At 41.3% G+C, this 22,480-nt stretch overlaps 1 long non-coding RNA gene across 1 annotated transcript; it reads right to left on the bottom strand.

Annotated features, from left to right (window-relative positions):
* Nucleotides 1-5,156: 5,156 nt before the first annotated feature.
* LOC143270160 (uncharacterized) lies at nt 5,157-15,793 on the bottom strand. Its single transcript, XR_013047138.1, has 5 exons — nt 15,634-15,793; nt 14,187-14,314; nt 12,109-12,222; nt 8,342-8,469; nt 5,157-6,594 (listed from the first exon to the last, which is right to left on the bottom strand). It is a non-coding gene; the product is annotated as an uncharacterized LOC143270160 (long non-coding RNA).
* Nucleotides 15,794-22,480: the final 6,687 nt, after the last annotated feature.

The raw sequence follows: 22,480 nt of genomic DNA, 5'->3' as shown, positions 1-22,480 counted from the left end.
GGTAGTTAGGGATAGGAGCATGTCAAACTGATATACTCCTAGGCCAACTCCCTCATTTTTGCAAAGCTCCAGGCTCAGGTAATAGGTAGCTTGCCCAGTAAAGGCATGCTTTCTGGTTAGACCCACTAAGTCTTTTTTCTTTTGATTTTTTGTTGTTGTTTTGTTTGTTTGTTTGTTGTTTGTTTTGTTTTTAAAGACTAGGGCTTCTCCATGTAGTTTTGGTGCCTGTCTTGACTTTTGCTGTGTAGACCAGGCTGGCCTGGAACTCACAGAAATCTGACTGGCTCTGCCTCCCGAGTGCTGGGATTGAAGGTGTGCACCACCACTGCCTGGTGCCCCTAAGATCTCTTAAAGTTAGGTAATAAAAGGAAACAGTGACAGTCCTTCCAGAAACAGAAACAGAGGTTGTGGGAAAAACTGGGATGGAACCAGGGTGTTGGGTCTGGGTTATAAACTTGAGTTCCATATGCCCCTTTACCTCCTCCCGGGACTCCACTCTCCATCTTTCATGGTGGTTGTTGAGATTAAATAGAGAACAAAAATGCCCAAGATAACTCAGATCGCCAAACTAAATACTCACTAAGATGCTATAAATGGTGATGTTTCATCTTTTCCTGGAAAGGGTTGTGAGAGGGTGAGGAGACAGTGTGAGGGCCTCAGAAAATAGGTTTGCCACACATACAAATTCTTTGCCTGATTTGCTTTTTGCATAGGGTGGGCCTTTCAGACATCTCATTATACTCTCACCCTCAGTTTGAAGCCAAGCAGAGGGAAAAAATCAGCCTCTGGATAGATAAATTGCAGGGGGTGGTTAACATGTAGGGTGGGTTCTGTTGTGACTCAGAGTAAGCGTGAATCTTTTTTTATAGTAATTTTATTTTATAATTAACTTAATTTCACATATCAGCCACGGATTCCCCCATCTTCCCTCCTCCCACCTCTCTGCTCTCCCCTCCCAATTGACTCCACACTCCCACCTCCTCCAAGGCAAGGTCTCCCCTGGTGAGTCAGCCCAGCCTGGCAGACTCAGCCAAGGCAGGTCCAGTCCCCTCCTCCCTACACCAAGGCTGAGCAAAGTGTCTCAGCATTGGCCCCAAGCTCCAAAAAGTCAACCCATGCACCAAGGACAGGTCCTGGCTGCACTGCTTGGGGGCCTCCCAAACAGATCAAGCTAATCAACTGTCTCACTTATCCAGAGGGCCTGGTCCAGTTCCATGGGAGTTCCTACACCATTGGTTCTCAGTTCATGCATTTCCACTAGTTTGGCTATTTGTCCCTGTGCTTCCTCCAACCATGGTCTCAACATCTCTCTAAGCTGGAATCTTAAGCATTCTCTATACTACAAAACTGCATGCCACCTCTAATTGTAGAGATACAAAGTCAACTATAAGCTCATTGGGGGGTTAATTTGTGGATTTTTTGTTTTTGTTTTTTGTTGTTATTATTTTGTTTTTTTTAAAGGCAGGATCTCATGTATCTCTGGCTGGTCTCTTTTAAGTGAACATGCTCCTGCCTCCACCCACTGAATGCTAGGATTATAGGAAATGTATCACCACTTCTGGCTGCATATTCTGAATTTTGAATACCTTTACAAATTACCTTAAATGTAAAACTAAGCAAGTGAAATTAATTTTGCTAGCATTTTACTTTCATTTAATTTGTCTCTTCAACATGTAATCACTGTAAAATAATGGGAAAAAAGGAAAAATTGAAATGTACATGTTGCATGCTGATGATCGAGGTTAGGGGTAGAGCACTTGTCTAGCATGTACAGGTGCTGGGGCTCATAAGAGAGAGTGAAGGAACCAAGGTACAGGAACCTGCTACATAACTGCTAGAAGTATAGCTATACAATGATGCAGCCACTAGCACCAGATTATGCACAACATTTATAATAGAGAAAAGGTAGAAACCCCAGATAACTACTGCTTGATGAATGGGTAAACAAAGGGTGCTGTGTTAATACAATGGTCAAGTATCTAGCCATGAAAAGGGGTAGAGTACTGCTACATCCTATAACATGAATAAACATCACAGACATTAAACTCAGTGAAAGAAGCAAAATGACAGAAGAATGGGATAGTTCCCTATTAGCTGGTTTGATTTCTATTAAACACCCAGAACGAGAAACCTGAAGCAGAAAGTTAGATTGGTAGCTGATAGGGGGTAGGGTCTGGAGGATGAAGAATAACTACTAGTGAATCAATGGTTTCTTCTCCAATGACAAAAATATTTTAAAATCAAATAGGATGATGAATGCATACTTTTAAGAACATACTAAGAAAACCCTACTGGATTGTATACTTTAATAGAGTGAACTTACTAGATAAGTGCATTACATTATTATTTAAAGTTTACATTTATTTCACGTGTATTATGTTTTGCCTGCATGCATATGGTACACTGTGTGCATGTCTGGTGCCTGTGAAGATAAAAGAGGGTGCTGGATTCCCTAGAACTGCATTTACAGATGGTTGTGAGCTCCATGTGGGTGCTGTTGTGGGTCACAGGGTTTGTAGCTGAGAGATATTGAGGATTACCTTTCTCTCCAGTACAGACTGCCTTCCAGTACCATGAACTCTGGTTAGTAGGTGAAGAATCTAGTTAGACGTCAGCTGAACTTCTCCATGTTCAATGACAGAAGTGTTACTTTCAGAAACAAGACCTTAACATCAGGTTGTGCAGAGACACCAACAGCCTTGGAAATACCCTGTGCTATTTGGGGGTTTCTGTGGGTCCCTTTGGTTTAGGACTCAACAGGCTGTACCTTGTTCCTGGCACAGGAGGTTTAAAATAGTGGCATAAGATGTCTAATTAGAGCCTCGTCAAACCTGTTATGTTTTGAGCCCGTTTAGATTCCTATCACTTATGTATAGGAAGCTTCTGGGGTAGTCAGTTTCCATACAGTTTTTCAAAGGGTCTGCAGTGTTGATTGTCCCTGCTCATATTCCCTCCTTTATCCTTCTCTCCCATCTTCCTCTAATTAAACCCTCCTAATCTAGTGTTCATTTATATCTTCATAACACTATAGACTTTCCCTTTCCTTGAGAGATACTCTCCTCCCTCTGGTCCCTTACCAAGTACCAAACCTCTGTGGTTATTCAGATTGTAGTTCCCATATCAGACTTTTAAAGGAAAAAAAGTACAAATCAAAAATAGTATTTGTCTTTTTGGGTCTGGATTGGCCCACTGCAGATGGATTTTTTTCTATCTCCATCAAGCCAGTCTTAGGGAGGTATTTTCTCATGGCTGCAGGACTGTAAGGACCTGACACATCACCCAACTCCCCCAGTGTTTTGCTTTGGAGGCCCTGCAGGTACTTCTATTCCAAAATTCCAATTGACAGTGCTTTGCTTTATACAACTAATAGAACAATAAATTATATTTTCAAAATTGTCTTTGCTTAATAAACACATTCTTTAAAAACACCAAATTTCCCAACTGTATTTATCCATTCTGTCAATCCATTTATTCCCCACATGGAACTTATGTATCTCCTATACAGCATACACATAAAGCCCAGTCAGCTTTCTTTACATTCCATAAATTTAAATATTGACTACAAAGACTCATGCTCATTTGAATCCTAATTTTCTTTTGGTTTAAAGCTTTTTGAAAATAAAAGCAAGGGAGCTATGATGCAGTGGGTTATCTCCTTATATTTGCCATTTTTGGAGTTATGAAATCATTGGAGGTTGCAAGGCAAAGCACTATGGCCTGCTTTGCTACCATTTGGTGTCTGGATTATCAGGGACACTCTGTCTATTGTCTGAGGACTAGGCTGTGTCCCTGTTGGCAGCAAATATAGAAATATTACTTTTGGGCATTGAGAAGTGAAAAAAAATCAAAGTATCAATGACTGAGGATTTAGATTTTTGTTTGTTACTGCTATTTTCATCTTGTTTGCCTTTCATAGTTTTAAGAGCTAAAATTTACATAGATACAAGTGACCTGTAGAATTGCCATGGGCCTGTGGACTATATCATATTTCATTTTATATAAGGCACAGTGGACTGCAAGATAACCTTTTATTTTTTATAGCGGCAAAGTTAAAAATATTGCCAATTATAGTCATAAAATATCATGGCAGAGATTTTAGCAATGCTAAAATGTGAAATAAAGAGTAAGGTAGGCACAGTGGCACTGACCTGCAATCCTGCCTACTGAGAGGATTACCAAGTTCAGGACCATCTTGGGGAATATAGTTTTAAAATATTGTAAACATATTTGAATAAAAAAATGTGCCTTAAGAGTAGGTATAATTCCGTTATTTCTCTTTATTGGAATATTGTGTTTGTTGTCAGTAGGAAGATTAATCATTATTGTATCCACCAAACACTGAATGTCAGGTGCTGGAAGCACTTGTCCATGCTCTTGAAGATGTGAATTGAAGCATCACAGTAGGACAATGTAAGATAGCTACAGTGTTGAATCCCCATCCTGTGCATGGGAAAATTGAGTTATGGAGCTCATAGAAAGCCTAATATATAACATGTAATATTGCCAATTATCGTCATAAAATATCATGAATTATGAGTGGCAGAGATGTCAGTGATGCTAAAACGTGAAATAAAGAAAAAGTAGGCACAGTGGCTCTGGTCTGCAATCCTACCTACTGAATACTACTATATATAATGTATAACTAGTTTATAACAGCAATTAAAGTAGGATTTAAATCCAAGCTGAATTCAGTCTGTTGGGTGTTCTGTTATGAAGATGCGCTGCTCTGAGGAAGACTGAAACTTGTGATAGAACACTTACCTTAAATGGGATGGCCATGCACTATATCCCTAGCACAGCAAATGAACACTTGAGTAGAGAAATAAGTAAATAATAAAACTCCATTTACTTCTCTTACATCAGAAGGAAATGAAGTTTGCTATCTAGTACTTACAGTTGAATGTGCCTTTATATGATAATCTGTAATTTCCTAAAATATCCTTTCAATTTGTAGGATGTCACTCCAATATGCCTGGGCACACAATCATCCAGACATGGTAACATTGTTATTATCCTAAAAGGCCTCTATTGACATCCAGGATGATGAAGGCTACACACCCTTGATTAAGGTAGCTCTTAGACAGCAGTTTTAATATGAATTGCATTAGATTTTGTCCTTGTTTGTTTTTATGTTGCTATGATAAATCTGACCAAAACCAACTTGGGAAAGAAAATGTTTATTTGGTGCACAATTCCACATCACAGTCCATCATGAAGGGAAACCAGGGCAGGAGCTCAAATCAGGAACCAGAGGCAGGAACTGAAGCAGAGATCATGGGAGCAATGCTGCTTTTCCATGGCTTTTTCCAAGGCTTGCAGCTTTCTTATACTACTCTGGACTACCTGCCAAGCTGTGCAACCACCTCTAGGAAGAGGTGCCCTCCCACATCAACCTCAATCAAGAAAATGCTCCACAGACTTTCCCACAGCCCAGTCTGATAGAGGCAATTCCTCAAGTGAGGATCCCTCTTTCCAGGGATCTTCAGCCTGTGTCAAGTTAGCAAAACAAATGAACAAGCAACCTCCCTCACTATAACAGCAACCAACTAGTGCTGATGAGATGCTTTAATATCTAGGTGTAGTGGAACACCCCTGAAATTCTATCACTTGGAAAGCTTTGGTGGGGAGATTATGAATTTAGGCAAGACTAGGGTACTTAAGAAGACCCTGTCTTAAAAAGAGAGGGAAATATGCATAAGCTGAGCAATTTCTCTGATCTAAGTGTAACTATTCAATGCAATTTTAGAAATATTTATCTTGACTTTCTTGAATTGAATGTCTCATTCTTTATACAATACCAACAGGCCACACAGAGGGGCAATGTAGAATGCATAACTATATTACTGATTCAGGGTGCTAATTCCCACCTGAGTGATTTAAGTGGAAATACAGTCCTGCACCATGCCGTTTCCAGGGACAACACAAAAATTGCCAGCAAACTGCTAGAATATAAGTCTGACATAGAAGCAAAAACTGAGGTAAACATCATTCAACGTCATCCCCAATGTACTTCCAGGATAGGATGCTCAGATCCACCTATCACATGCCAAAGCTCAAGCTTTGATCAAATTTGCCTGTGATGCCATGTGATAGGGTTGGGGCAAAGGAGACAAGACCAAGGATAATTTATAGACATCGGTTCTCTCCTCTCACCATTTCAGTCTGAGGGATCAAATTGGAGTTGTCAGTCATGCTGGCAAGAATATTTATCAGTTTAGCCCTCTCAGTGGCCCTCTGATACATACACACACACACACACACTTGACAGCACACTAATAAAAGAAAACAAACAAATGAAAATGAAACCATACACAAGCACTCCAGTGCCAGCAGATCACTCTGCTTCCATAATGATCTGGGATCCATCCCAGGAAACACAATTTCCAGCAAACTGCTTGACTACAACCCATGTGTTGAAGCAAAACTCAGGGAAAGATCATTCAACATCATCCCCATTGTACTTCTAACAATGACACTCATATCAAAAAAAAAAAAAGTCAAAAACAGCATTTCTCCTGGTAGGGAGATCTCCAGTTTAAAGAACATCAAAAGTGAGATGGACCTGTCTTCTCATGACGAGGTAATAACTGATAGCTGCAAAGAAAAAGAAATATATTTACTGATAATTCCCACTAATTTGACATGTAATATATTTGCTTGTGAGAGGAACGATGTCTCTGTGTTCCTATGTCTGCAGTATTGCAAATGGTGTCAGAAAAGAGGAACCCAGCCTGGCCCATTCCTTCACCTCCTTCATATCCTCACTTCTGGGAACACACAATCTAATCACCCTGTAAGGCACTAGTTCTCAACCTTCCTCAGCCAGTGACCATCTGATGCACTTCCTCATGTTGTGGTGAACCTGCACAGGAAATTATTTCCCTTGCTACTTCATAACTGTCATTTTTCACGTCTTATGAACTATAATGTCTATATCTATGTTTTGAGAAAGTGTTAGGTGAACTGTGTGAAAGAAAGTCCTAGGATTCCCAAATGGGTCACTACCCACCTGTTGAGAACCACTCTATTCATGGGTATGTGATAGTAAATTAGACTATGGAGACAAAAATCAGAAAGGGAGCTACTTGAATCAGAGAGACACAAACACAAACAAATGAAGAGAATAAATGTTAGAGAATCACGCAGTAGCTAATGTCAACAGCAACCTACCCAATATACTTGTATGACTTTAGTGGATTTATTTTTGGGGTGGAAATGTTTTGAAAGCATTCTTTCTGTGCACTCTGTGTGTGGCCTGCACATAGACACCTAGGTGTACTTTGGATCACCTGGCACTGAGGTTCCAGATGGTTCTCAGCCAAGATGTGGGTGCTGTGAATCAAACCCAGAGCCTCTGCCAGAGCAAAAAGTGGTATGCACAGCTGAGTCATCTTTCCACACCCCAGAATGAATATGTTTCTTATGCACATGATCATAAGCAAAGGCCAAGATGTCCTTAGTAGAAACAATGAGTCAGCCTCAGGGTGTTTGCTAAGATTTTGGACCCTAGGCCTCATCAGCCAGCCAGTTTGGCACATTGAAATGCAGAGAACTTATAGGCAGGAAGAACATGAATAGGAGGTTGGCCATGTTGGTACACTCCTCTAATCGCTGCACTTATGATGCAGAGGCCAGCTGGTCTCTTTGAGTTCAAGGATAATCTGGTCTCAATTTATTTGGTGCATGGGGGAAGGCAAGAAACATGTTTGCCACAGCAGAAGTGTGCAGGTGCAAGGATAATTTATAGGAGTTGTTTCTCTCCTCTCACCATTTCAATCTCAGGGTTCAATTGGACTTGTCAGTCATGCTGGCAAGTGCCTTTATGACATTAGCCATTTGGTGGCCTTAATATATATGATTTGAATGTAAATATATCAGCATTAATACACACACACACACACACACACACACACCAAAATGCAAATGAAATTGATACAATACACTAGCACACCAATGCCAGCAGATCACTCTGCATGTAGGCATAATGACCTGGGATCCATCCCAGAAAACACAATTGCCAGCAAACTGCTTGACTACAACCCATGTGTTGAAAATACTCGAGCCAAGATCATAAGACATGGTTCCCATTTTACTTCCAGCAATGAAACTCAGATCCACCTATCACATGCCAGAACTCAGGTGGACTCAATGAAACTGAGCAAAAGAGAGTGAAACACTTTTATCCTGGTCTGTTTTTAATCTTGGTTTGCATAATTTAAAGGAACCCAGCACAGCCTATTTTGTGTCTGAAAACGGCTTCATTTGAAAATCAAGCAAATAAAGGTTTGGGGTCTCACACACATTTCACATACACACCAAACAAAAGAATTGATTTCCTTACCCGAGAAAGTTCATCCTCTACCTTTCCTTTGCAGAAGTGCGAGGAACAGATTGTCTCTGGAATAAGGTTCTCCACTGTCAAGACCATCCTGTGTGTCATGGACCTGTCTTCCCTAGATGAGGTAATAACTGATAGTTGCAAAGAAAAAGAAATATATTTACCTTTAATTCCCACTAATTTGACATGTAACATATTTGCTTGTGAGAGGAACGATGTCTCTGTGTTCCTATGTCTGCAGTATTTTACATAGTTTCAGAGAAGTGGAACCCAGCCTGGCCCATTCCTTCATCTCCTTCATACCCTCACATCTGGGAACACACAAGATAATCACCTTCTAAGGCACTAGTTCTCAACCTTCCTCAGGCTGTGGCCATCTGATGCACTTCCTCATCTTGTGGTGACAGTGCACAGAAAATTATTTTCCTTGCTACTTCATAACTGTCATTTTGTGAGTGTTGTGAATTATAATGTCTATATCCATATTTTCAGAAGGTATTAGGTGACCCTGTGAAAGACAGTCCTGGGATTCCCAAATGGGTCACTACATACCTGAAGAGAACCACTGTTTTCATGGGTATGTGATAGTAAATTAGACTATGGAGATAAAAATCAGAAAGTGAGCTACTTGAATCAGAGAGACACAAACACAAACAAATGAAGAGAACAAATGTTTGAGAATCATGCAGTAGCTCATGTCAACTGGAATGTACCCAACTTACTTGTATGTCTTCAAGTGATTATTTTATGTGTTTAGATGTTTTTCATGTTTTCTTTCTGTGTTTTTTTGTGTGTGTCCTGTCCACAGACATCCAAGAAGGCTTTGGATCCCCAGGAATTCCTGTTCCAGATGGTTGTCAGCCAAGATGTGGGTTTAAGTAAACTGCAAAAACTCTGGCTTTGGTGTCCCAGGTTTCAGAACTAAAATGTTAGCAAACTGATGGCTGAAACTGCAAGGAGACAGTTCAGCCCTAGACGGGGAGGGATCTCTGATGCCTCAAGCTACTCAGAACAAGAAGTCTGCCCTGAATGTGTCCCGGACACCTGGAGCTGTTTAACACAGCTGTGATGGCTGGGACTGCAAAGAAACAGCCCAACCTTGGAAAGGAAATTTTTCTGACCTCTCCGGAGAGTCAGGCCTGGAATGGCTTTAGCAAGGAAGGGAATCCTGACTCTTCAGGAATGTCAGGATATACCTGGTGTGATGGGGGATTGTCTCCCTACAGGACACAGCAATTCTGCTCCTATCCTGGAGAGCTACAATCTCAGGTTAAGTGTTAACAGCTCTCTTTTGCTCAGTCCACCATGGGATGTCCCAGCATATTGGGAACCAAAATATGGATAACTGTGCCTTGACCTTTCTTGCCTGGATGATCTGGCATGACTACACCCTTCATAATTGTCACTAACTTACAAAAACACTCGTTCATCACTAACTTACAAAAACACTCGTTCCTGGAAAAACCACAAAATGTACTTTTAGAATAACTTCCTGAAACATGTTCAGGTTGGTAGGTTGTACAAGCTTTGGACCAAAGAGACCTCACCCTGATCCTATTCTTCAGACATTTTACATCAGTCCCCCTTCCCCTATTCACTTCTCCTATCCCCCAGTATATATAAGCCAGCCTTGCCTTGCAATAAACTAGACCTTGATGCGACTCAGACTGACTCTGTCCTTTTTATGTGACTGGTCTCCTTTCTCTCTCACCCCCATTGGTCTTTCAGGAGGTGCCTCCTCGGGTCCTACCTAATAACCTGACCTGCTGGACAGGTCACCAGCAAGGTTCTTCTGTTCACCAGTCAGTGAAGGTCTTCACCTAAAACTGTTTTGAGAAAGAGGTTTATTTGGGAAGGAGGAGTCCAGGAGAGTAGCTGCCTCCACCAGGGTGGAGAGAACAGCTCACAACTGACCAGGCAGGGTGGTTTATATAGGATGGCTAGGGGGCGGAGTCAACTGTGATTGGTTAGTTTATTTTCTGCCCAGGGATTGGCCAGTATTGTGAGTAAGGGGCAGAGATGGCCCTGATTTCAAGGCCAAACTGTGTTTCTTTCACTGTCCTTTCTTGGCTTTTTGACACTACCTCTAAGGCCAGGGCACATTTCTTTCACTGACTATGATTCTAGGGGCCAAGAGTGTTATTCTGGTACTGGTCTCAGAGTCAGGGCATATTTCCTGGGTTCTGGGTTTGGAGATAAAATGTTCACTTCTCTGGCTCAGGTCCCAAACACAGGCTGTTTCTTTCCCTGGTCCTGGGCCCTAGGGCCAGAATTCTAATGTCCTGCTCTGTGATTGGTTGATTTCACAAGTCAGTTGGACAGGGCAGAGATGGCTCTGATCTGAGATGAACTGTGTTTCTCTCACTGGCCTTACTTAGCTTTATGATGTTATCTCTAAGGCCAGGGCACATTTCATTCACTGACTCTGATTCTAGGCACCAAGAGGGTTTCTGTTTTCAGAGTCAGGGCATGTGTCCTTGGTTCATTTCTCTGGCCCAGGTTCCAAACACAAGTTGTGTTTCTTTCAGTGGTCCTGGGCCCTAGGGCCAGGATTCTGCTATCCTGTTCTGTGATTGTTCGATTTCACATGTCAGTTGGACAGGGGCAAGGATGGCTCTGATCTGAGATAAACTGTGTTTTTCTCACTGGCCTTATATGAGCAATCCTTCCCTAATTCTCGGCTCTAAGGTCAAGGTGGGTTTCTCTAGCCAGCCCGTTTTTCCTACGTTTCATGCTGTGAATCAAACCAAGGTCTTCTGTCAGGGCAAAAAGTGGTATATACTGCTGAATCATCTTTCCATACCCCAGAATGAATATGTTTGTTATGCACATGACCATAAGCATGGGACAAGATATCATTAGTAGAAATAATTAGCCAGCCTCAGGATGTTTGCTAAATTCCTAGACCCTAGGCCTCATCAGGCTCCCAGTTTGACATGTTGAAACACAAAGAACTTATAGGCAAGAAGAACATGAATGAGAGACTGGGCATGTTGGTACACTTCTATACTCCCGGCACTCATGAAGCAGAGGCAGGCTGGGCTCTGGTCTCAATTATTTGGTGCATGGGGGAAGGCAAGAAACATGTGTGCCACAGCAGAAGTGTGGAGGTCCAAGGATAATTTATAGGACTCGGTTCTCTCCTCTCACCATTTAGGTCTCAGGGATCAAATTGGAGTTGTCAGTCATGCTGGCAAGTGCCTTTATAGATTAGCCCTCTCAGTGGCCCTCTGATGTATGCTCTGACTGAGAATATATTAGCATTAACACACACACACACACACACACACACACACACACACACACACACGCTCACACCAAAGTAGAAAACACACAAATGAAATTGAAACCATACACAAACACTCCTGTGCCAGCAGATCACTCTGCTTGCAGGCATAATGACCTGGGATCCACCCCAGAAAACACAATTGCCAGCAAACTGCTTGACTACAACAGACATGTTGAAGCAAAACCCAGGGAAAGATCATTGACCATCGTCCCCATTGTACTTCCAGCAGTGAGACTGAGATCCACCTATCACATACCAAAGCTCAAGCATCTCCATGAAAGTGTTCACAGTGAAACACTTTTCTCTAAGTCTGTTTTTAATATGGTATACACAATTTAAAGGGACACAGCACAGCCTCCTTTGTTTCAGAAGATGGCTTCATTTGAAAATCAAACAAATAAAGGTTTTGGGCCCACTCACACTTGACAAACACACCAAACCTAAAAATTATTTTCCTAAACCAAGAAAGTTCATCCTCTACCTTTCCATTGCAGAAAAGCGAGAAACTGATTTTCTCCAGTACTGAGGTCTCCACTTTAAAGAACATCAAATGTGAGATGGACCTGTCTTCCCTAGATGAGGTAATAACTGATAGCTGCAAAGAAAAAACATATATTCACTGGTAATGCCAACTAATATGAAATGTAACATATTTGCTTGTGAGAGGAACAATGTCTCTGTATTCCTATGTCTGCAGGATTGCAAATAGTGTCAGAGAAGAGGAACCCAGCCTGGAACATTCCTTCACCTCCTTCATACCCTCACTTCTGGGAACCCACAAGCTAATCACCTTCTAAGGCACTAGTTCTCCAACTTCTTCAGGCTGTGACCATCTCATGCACTTCCTTATGTTGTGGTGACCCTCCACATAAAATTATTTTCCTCGCTACTTCATAACTGTCAATTTGCGAGTGTTATGAATTATAAGTCAATATCTATATATATTTTCAGAAGGTCTTAAGTGACTTCTCTAAAAGAGTCCTAGGATTTCCAAATGGGTCACTACCCACAGATTTGAGAACCACTGTTTTCATGGGTATGTGATAGTAAATTAGACTACAGAGACAAAAATCAGAGAGTGACCTACTTGCATCAGAAAGACAAGAACACATACAAATGAAGATAATAAATATTAGATAATCCCGTAGTATCTAATATCAACAGGAATGTGCCCAAAATGTTCGTATGTTGTCAATTGATTTTTTTAGGTGTTTAAATGTTTTGCACAAATTCTTTCTGTGTACCTTGTGTGTGGCCTGCCCACAAACATCCAAGAGGGCATTTGATAACCTAGATTGGAGTTCCAGATTGATGTCAGCTAAGATATGGGTGCTGTGAGTCAAATCAGGTCTTCTGACAGAGCAAAGAGTGGTATACACTGCTGAGTCATCTTTTCTGACCCCAAAATGATATGTTTGTTATGCACCTGATCATAAGCATACACCAAGATATCATTAGTAGAGATAATTAGCAAGTATCAGGGTGTTTGCTAACTTCCTGGACCCTAGGCCTCATCAGTCTGCCAGTTTGACACATTGAAATGCAGAGAACTTATAGGCAGGAAGAACATGAACAGGAGGCAGGGAATATTTATACAATCCTCTACTCACTGTACTCATGAAGAAGAGGCAGGCTGGTCTCTGTGAGTTCAAGGACAACCTGGTCTCTGGGAAGGCAATAAATATATGTGCCAAGCAGAAGTGTGGAGGTCCAAGGATATTTTTTTTTTAAATTTATTTACTTATTATGTATACAGTGTTCTGTTTGCATGTATCCCTGCAGGCCAGAAGGGGCAGCCAGATCTCATTATAGATGGTTGTGAGCCACCATGTGAGTGCTGGGAATTGAACTCAGGACCTCTGGAAGAACAGCCAGTGTTCTTAACCTCTGAGCCATCTCTCCAGGCCCGGTCCAAGGATATTTTATAGGAGTTGGTTCTCTCCTCTCACCATTTCAGTCTCAGGGATCAAATTGGAGTTGTCAGTCGTGCTGGAAAGTGCCTTTATGACATTAGCCCTCTCAGTATGTAGGTTCTGCGATGTATGTTTTGACTGTAAATGTATCAGCATTAATACACACACACACACACACACACAAACACACACACACACACACACACACACACACACACACCAAAATGCAAATGAAATTGATACAATACACTAGCACACCAATGCCAGCAGATCACTCTGCATGCAGGCATAATGACCTGGGATCCATCCCAGAAAACACAATTGCCAGCAAACTGCTTGACTACAACCCATGTGTTCAAGCAAAACTCAGCGAAAGATCATTAAACATGGTTCCCATTGTACTTCCAGCAATGAAACTCAGATCCACCTATCACAAATCAAAGCTCAAGCAGTCTCAATGAAACTGTTCAGAGTAAAAACACTTTTGTCCAAGTCTGTTGTTAATCTTGGTATACATAGTTTAAAGGAACACAGCACAGCCTATTTTGTTTCAGAAGTCAGCTTCGTTTGAAAATCAAACAAGTAGAGGTTTGGGGGCTCACACACACTTCACATACACACCAAAGGAAAGAATTCATTTCCAAACCTGGAAGTTCATCTTCTACCTTTCCATTGCAGGAAAGTGAAAAACAGCTTTTCTCCTGGTAATGAGATCTCCACTTTAAAGATCAAAAATGCAATGGACCTGTATTCTCTTGACGTAATAACTGATACCTGCAAAGAAAGAGAAATATATTTACTGGTAATTCCCACTAATTTGACATGTAACATATTTGCCTGTGAGAGGAACGATGTCTTTGTGTTCCTATGTCTGCAGTATTGCAAATAGAGAAGAGGACCCCAGCCTGGCCCATTCCTTCACCTCCTTCATACCCTCACTTCTTGGAACACACAAGCTAATCACCTTCTAAGGCACTAGTTCTCAACCTTCCTCAGGCTGTGACCATCTGATGCACTTCCTCATGTTGTAGTGACCCTCCACATAAAATTATTTTCCTTGCTACTTCATAACTGTCATTTTGTGAGTGTTATGAATTATACTGTCAATATCTATATTTTCATAAGTTTTTAGGTGATCTCTATGAAAGAGAGTCCTAGGATTACCAAATGGGTCACTACCCACAGGTTGAAAAACACTGTTTTCATGGGTATGTGATAGTAAATTAGACTATGGAGACAAAAATCAGAAAGTGAGCTACTTGCATCAGAGAGACAAGAACACAAACAAATCAAGAGAATAAATATTAGAGAATCGTGCAGTAGCTAATGTCAACAGGAATGTACCCAACATGTCTTCAATTAATTATTTTAGATGTTTAAATATTTTGCATGGATTCTTTCTGTGTACCTTGTGTGGAGGCTGGCCACAGACACCCAAGAGGGCTTTGGATCCCCTGGAATTGCAGTTCCAGATCGTTGTGAGCCAAGATGTGGGTGTGAGTAAACTGCAAAAACTGTGGGTTTGGTGTTCCAGGTTTTAACACCAGAATGTTAGTAAATCGATGGATTTAACTGCAAGGAAACAGTTTAGACCTAGAGGGTGAGGGATCAAGGATACCTGGAGCTACTCTGAACAAGAGCTCTGCCCTGTAGGTGTCCTGGACTCCTGAAGCTCTTTAGCACAGCTGTGATGGCTGAGCTGGAAAAAGTTTAGCCCTTGAGGGCAACGTATCCTGGACCCCTGGGGCTACTTAGAACAAGAGCTCTGCCCTGAATGTGTCCTGGACACCTGAAGCTGTTTAACACAGCTGTGATGGCTGGGACTGCAAAGAAACAGCCCAACCTTGGAAAGGAATTTTTTCTGACCTCTCTGGAGAGTCAGGCCTGGAACTACTTCAGCAAGGAAGGGTATCCTGTCTCTTCAGGAATGTCAGGATATACCTGGTGTGATGGGGTATAATCTTCCCACAGGACACAGCAATCCTGCTCCTATCCTGGATTGTCACAATCTCAGGATCAGTGTTACCAGCTCTTTCTTTGTCAGTCCACTACTGGAAGTCCCTGCAAGGTTCTTCTCTTCAGCTCCCACTTACCTGTTCCACTATAAGACATCCCAGCAAGGTTCTTCTGTTCACCAGTCAGTGAAGGTCTTCACCCAAAACTCTTTTGAGAAAGAGGTTTATATGGGAAGGAGGAGTTCAGGAGAGTAGCTGCTTCTACCAGAGTGGAGAGAACATCTCACAACTGACTGGGAAGGACAGTTGATATAGAATGTCTAGGGGGCAGAGTCAACTGTGATTGGTTAGTTTATTTTCTGCCCAAGGATTGGCCAGTATGAGCAAGGAGCAGAGATGGCCCTGATTTCAAGGCCAAACTGTGTTTCTTTCACTGTCCTTTCTTGGCTTTTTGACACTACCTCTAAGGCCAGGGCACATTTCTTTCACTGACTATGATTCTAGGGGCCAAGAGTGCTATTTTGGTACTAGTTTCAGAGTCAGAGCGTGTTTCATGGGGTCTGGGTTTGGAGATAAAGGGTTCATTTCTCAGTCTCAGGCCCCAAACACAGGCTGTGTTTCTTTCCCTGGTCCTGGGCCCTAGAGCCAGGATTCTAATGTCCTGCTCTGTGATTGGTTGATTTCACAAGTCAGTTGGACAGGGGCAGAGATGGCTCTGATCTGAGCTAAACTGTGTTTCTCTCACTGACCTTACTTAGCTTTTTGACACTACCTCTAAGGCCAGGGCACCTTTCATTCACTGACTCTGATTCTAGGCACCAAGAGGGTTTCTTTGGTACTGGTTTCAGAGTCAGGGCATATTTCCTTGGTTCATTTCTCTGGCTCAGGTCCCAAACACAAGTTGTGTTTCTTTCCCTGGTCTAGGCCCTAGGGCCAGGATTCTGTTGTCCTGTTCTGTGATTGGTTGATTTCACAAGTCAGCTGGACAGGGGCAGAGATGGCTCTGATATGAGATAAACTGTGTTTCACTCACTGGCTTTATCTGAGCCATCCTTCCCTAATACTAGGCTCCAGGGTCAGGGTGGGTTTCTCTAGCCAGCCCCTTTTCCATACATTGGGTTCTGTGAACCCAGGTTCTCTGCCAGAGGAAAAAGTGGTATACACTGCTGAGTCATCTTTTCAAACCATAGAAAGAATATGTTTCTTATGCACATGACCATAAGCATAGGCCAAGATATCATTAGTAGAAATAATTAGCCAGCCTCAGGGTGTTTGCTAACTTCTTGGACCCTAGGCCTCATTGGACTGCCAGTTTGACACATTGAAATGCAGAGAATTTATAGGCACGAAGAACATGAATAGGAGGCTGGGCATGTTGGTACACTCCTCTAATCCCTGCACTCATGACACAGAGGCCAGCTGCTCTCTGTGAGTTCAAGGACAATCTGGTCTCAATTTATTTGGTGCATGGGGAAAGGCAAGAAACTGTTTGCCACAGCAGAAGTGTGCAGGTGCAAGGATAATTTTTAGGAGTTGTTTCTATCCTCTCACCATTTCAATCTCAGGGTTCAATTGGAAGTGTCAGTCATGCTGGCAAGTGCCTTTATCAGATTAGCCCTCTCAGTGGCCCTTAGATGTATGCTTTGACTGTAAATATATTAGCTTTAATATAAACACATACATGCCCACACACCAAAAAAAAAAAAAAAAGAAAGAAAGAAAACAAACAAATGAAATTGAAACCATACAGAAGCACACCAATGCCAGCAGATCACTCTGCATGCAGCCATAATGACCCGGGATCCATCCCAGAAAACACAACTGCCAGCAAACTGCTTGACTACAACCCATGTGTTGAAGCAAAACTCAGGGAAAGATCATTGAACATCATCCCCATTTTACTTCCAGCAATGAAACTCAGATCCACTGATCACATGAGAAAACTCAAGCAGACCCAATGAAACTGAGCAAAGCAGAGTAAAACACTTTTCTCCTAGTCTGTTTTTTTTTTTTTTCAGTTAGGTAAAAGAGAATACGTTTATTGGAAAAGCAAATAAAGCAAATATTATAAAATCTGGTTAGACACTCATCACTTCATCTTCCTCTCCAGAGCACACCAGAAAACTCTGTTTCCTAGATGTCTTTGCACTGAGATTGAGGGAAATCAGACTAGGCTGTGAGTAGAAGTCATGTTTAGTCCTGGACACTACACACCCTGGGTTTCCATCTTCTTCCTTGAAGGTTGTGGTCCCCACATAGCAGCAGCAACAAGAGAGCAAAGGGTCTGGAGTCCTCTGCCCAGAGCTCCAAAACCTGGAGCAAACTATGATATAGACAAAACGTAAACTTTGCTTGTTCTCTCCGGGCTTATTTGTTTTTACAGCACAGCTTATCTTGAACATATAGAGAAATCACCCTGAATGCAATGAGACAAATGAATGTATGGAATACAGAAATGAAGTTGGAGAGGCACAAGCAAGAAGCTCTCAACTGAAGTATTTATAATTGGTGTTCAATATTAGCATCTTTTTATATGTGTCAATCATTTCATTTCAGAGATGCCCTCTTCCAGCCTCTCCTTTCTCTGCACTCTGACAAGCCAGAACCTTCTCCGAATTCTTATTAGGTTATAAACAAACTCCTTTAAAAGCAACACAATATACTGAACTCTTAGAACATTTTTTAAATGAATAAATGAAGATTTCTTTTTGAGATTGTGGTATGTTTTTCTAAGCTTTGGTTAATTAAAAAAAAACAATTTTGGTGAAACTTTTCACTGCCAAAGCGTCAGTACACTGAATAATTTTATGTATTTACTTATTTTTTGCAGTCTAGAGATTTATGTCTTCCCTGGGTTCTGGAATATTGTCTTAGTATATCTTTCACACATTCCCCTCCCCCATATGACTATTCTTTCCATTTGGAACACCAATTATAAATACTTCAGACTAGTCTGTTTTTAATGTTGGTATACATAGTTTAAAGGAACAGAGCACAGGGTATTTTGTTTCAGAAGTCGGCTTCATTTGAAAAAAAAAATGTACGTATGGTGCTCACACACACTTTACATACACAACCAAACAAAAGAGTTAAGTTTCAAAACCGAGAAAGTTCTTCCTCTTGCAGAAAAGCAAGAAACAGCTTTTCTCAGATAGTGAGATCTCCACTTTAAAGAACATCAAAAGTGCAATGAACCTGTCTACTTTTGAGGTAATAACTGATAGCTGCAAAGAAAAAGAAATATTTACTGGTAATTCTCACTAATTTGACATGTAACCTATTTGCTTGTGAGAGGAACGATGTCTCTGTGTTCCTATGTCTGCAGTATTTCAAATAGTGTCAGAGAAGAGGAAGCCAGCCTGGCCCATTTCTTCATCTCCTTCATATCCTCCCTTCTGGGAGCCCACAAGCTAATCACCCTCTAAGGCACTAGTTCTCAACCTTCCTAGGGCTGTGACCATCTGATGACCTTCCTCATGTTGTGGTGAACCTGAACAGGAAATTATTTTCCTTTCTACTTCATAACTGTTATTATCCTAGTGTTATGAATTATAATGTCAGTATGTATGTACTCCAAAGTTCTTAGGTGACCTTTCTGAATGAGAGTCCTATGATTGCCTAATGGATCACTATCCTCTGGTTGACAACCACTGTCTTAATGTGTATGTGATATTATATTAGGCCTTTATCAGCTTAGCCCTCTCAATTATATTTTGACAAAAAATATTTTTACACTAATACACACAAGAAAAAAACTGCACACTCACTTCATCACATGCTGAGTACTTCCCTTGCTAGCCTAAGCACCTTGGTTCCCATCCATAACTAACAGCAAGCATCTCACGTACACAATCCCAGCAGACCTTTATCCATATAGGAGGCTGAGAGTAGAACAACTGTGAATCCTATAAGCCAGCCAGAGTAGAACACACAAATCAGCAGAAACAGTAAAAGACCCTGTCTGACCGAATAACAGGGAGAATCCCTCCTGTGGGGTTATACTTTGGCTGTCACATATGTACACATGCACAAACACACACACACACACACACACACACACACACACACACACACACACACAAACACATTCACACATACATACACACACTAGTATTGTACAAACAAGCATAGAACTGCATGCACACAAGCCTGCACACACCCTATTGGTAAATAATTTTTAGAATCATGTGAAATTATCTAATCTGGTAAATAAATGGTCTGTATAAACTCATTAGTACTCCTGTTGTAAAACAGTTCAGGAAAATACCTTTAGGGTCTTCTCACTCATTTTCAGTGTTTCTGTTTTTCTTGTGGCGTGTGTCCGGGAAAACTATCCTTGTACCATGTGGCCTATGCATTCCCTTTTTGTAACTGACTTAAGCATACTTAGTTAATGAGGAAGAAGCAATGAATGAAACATGTGACATATGAAAATGTGTCCTGGGGGCTGGAAAGATGGCTCAGTGGTAAAGGGCACTGACTGCTCTTCCAGAGGACATGGGTTCAATTCCCAGCACCCACATGGCAGCTCAGAACTGTCTGTAACACTAAGATCTGAACCTTTACATAGACATACATGCAGGCAAAAGCACCAATGCAAATAAAATATAAATAAATAAATTATAACAAAAGAAAGAAAAAGAAGATGTGTCTAAGTCTGATAAGTATTACATGCTTTGATGGGTCCAAGTTGTCATTCTCAATGAAACCGCTGAACCAAAAATTTTCACATGATTCATTTGAAGTGTTGAGACATATAATGTTTAGACCAATAATGCTTCTGAAGCTTTAATCGTCTCTGTGTTATGTTGACGATGCTGGGTAAGTTTTCGAATGTGTGAGTTTTTCACATAAGTAGCACATACCTCCTCAACCCTGATACCAAAAGGTAAAAGTAGACTGCTAAATTAGGTATGTCACTGAGATGTCATGAATGACAAAGACCTGGAGTCATTATTTGTTGTGGAATAAAAGTCAGTGAGGGTTTCCATCTGTCAAGCAGCATCAAATACATTTTCAAAACTCATACTTCCTAAATGTACCTGATTAAATCAACTGGTCTTCTTTGTATGCTATCTAAGCCAACATAATAGAATTACTTCACCTGTTTTTGGCATAATCCTCTGGGTAACACCCCTTCAGTGCCTCCAATGTATCCTTGAGGCTTTGTTCATGTCACTCATACTGTAATTAGATGATGGTTCTATTACTTTCTATTGCCATGCCCAAGGCAACTTCTAGAAGGAAGGGTTTGTTTGGAGTGGGGCTTATGGTTCCAATGGGATGCATACAGTTCCATCACCATCATAGTTCAGGCAGGCAGGCATGGTGCTGGAGCAGCAGCTGAGAGCTACACTGACTCACACAAGAAACAGAGAGCTCCCTGGAAATAGCACAAGTCTTCTGAAACCTCAAGGTGAACCAACAATGACACAACTCCTCTGAAAAGGCCACACCTCCTAATCCTCCCCCAGATAGTTCCACCAACTGGTGGCCAAGCATTCAAATATATGAGCCCATGGGGGCTGTTCTCACTCAAGCCTCCAGAGAGGTGCTGGGGCAGGCCATTATAGCTATCCTCCATGTATGAAAATAGTCATAGTTAAGGAGTAAGAACTTGGAAGGCATCTCCCAGAATCCTTACTTGCAGCTCCACAGCTCCCCTCTGCTCTGGGTAGTGACACATTTTGCTCATGCGTTTCAAAATCACCCTCACTGTTCTGCTGTCCCAGGAACCGAATGGGCAATTGTGAAAGGTTGTGGGGAAAGCATTAATGCAGTGCAGAAGAGAGAGGTTCCTTTTGTTCCCAAAGCTCCTCATTGTCACATCTTCTTAATCTGGCCAGAATGCAAAATCCCAGTCATACAGACAGGAAAGGACACATTTTGTCCTTTCTTTTTACAACTTCCCATTATACAGAGAATGACAGTGTCAGGTAGTAAAGACAAGAGGGAAAGAAGGCATAAAGCTGAGCAGGCCCCCTTTTAAATTTCTCAAAACTCTGGGCCTTTTACTCAAACAGAAAGGAAGCAGAAGGTACTGAATATCAATGGCTGTTGTGATAAAATTAAACTGAGAAAAGAGACATTTGGGGGCTATAAATCAAGACCCTGACATAACAGATAAGTCTTAAAATGAATAAAATCAGTGACAATGTTAATGAAAACTAACGTCTCACATTTTCCTTAAAGGTTGAAAAGAAGGCACCTTGTGATCCCCATATGACTGTTTGGCACAATTTGGTCCATTTACCACCTACATGGGATGGAGAAGGAGTTGACCCGGTTGATAATAAAAAAGGTGCGCATTCAGCCCAGGACACTGTTCTGGATCCCACAATTATTTAGGTATTTGCACTGGGCATGCAAGGGGAGACGATATGCTGACCCTGAGCCTGCTCTTGGTCACCACACTAGTGACACCATGGACCCTTTTCAAACACTGACCCAGTTCTTGAAGCGTGTCTTAGAGCAGAACACAAGTGTAGTAGATTCACTACTGATCGGGAATCTTCTCTTGTTCATGTGCCATGTGACACTCCAGAACCTACACAGGGTAGCAACAAAATTTTTGGTTCTGTAAATACAGCTGACCACACCAGCTATACAATGAACACCTCTATTAAATCTATTCCTCCTCTGGCAGAAGACATGCTGCTGCTCCTGATAACATCAGTAATGTGGTTCCTGGTATCAATTATGATGATGATAAGACACATAAGCAATATAGCATTCCGCAGACGAAGTCATTCAAGAGATTATAGGAACCAAAACATTGGACAAGGTGAGACCACAGAAATGGTTTAAAATAGATGAAGATTTTTGTAGTAGAAATCTAATTTTTTGGGCACTAGTATGTAAGATTAATAAATTTCATGCTTTATATAGAACTTTTAGGCATTTTCTAGCACCAGAAAAAAATTGATTCTTTTTTTCCCAATAATATTAAAAATATATCACATAAAAATAACAGTTTAGTCCAACG

The sequence above is a fragment of the Peromyscus maniculatus genome, chromosome 22 (genome assembly GCF_049852395.1).
Source record: "Peromyscus maniculatus bairdii isolate BWxNUB_F1_BW_parent chromosome 22, HU_Pman_BW_mat_3.1, whole genome shotgun sequence".
Taxonomy (NCBI): domain Eukaryota; kingdom Metazoa; phylum Chordata; class Mammalia; order Rodentia; family Cricetidae; genus Peromyscus; species Peromyscus maniculatus.
The sequence above is the reverse complement of the archived record's forward strand: the minus strand, read 5'-3'. Positions and strand labels throughout refer to the sequence as shown.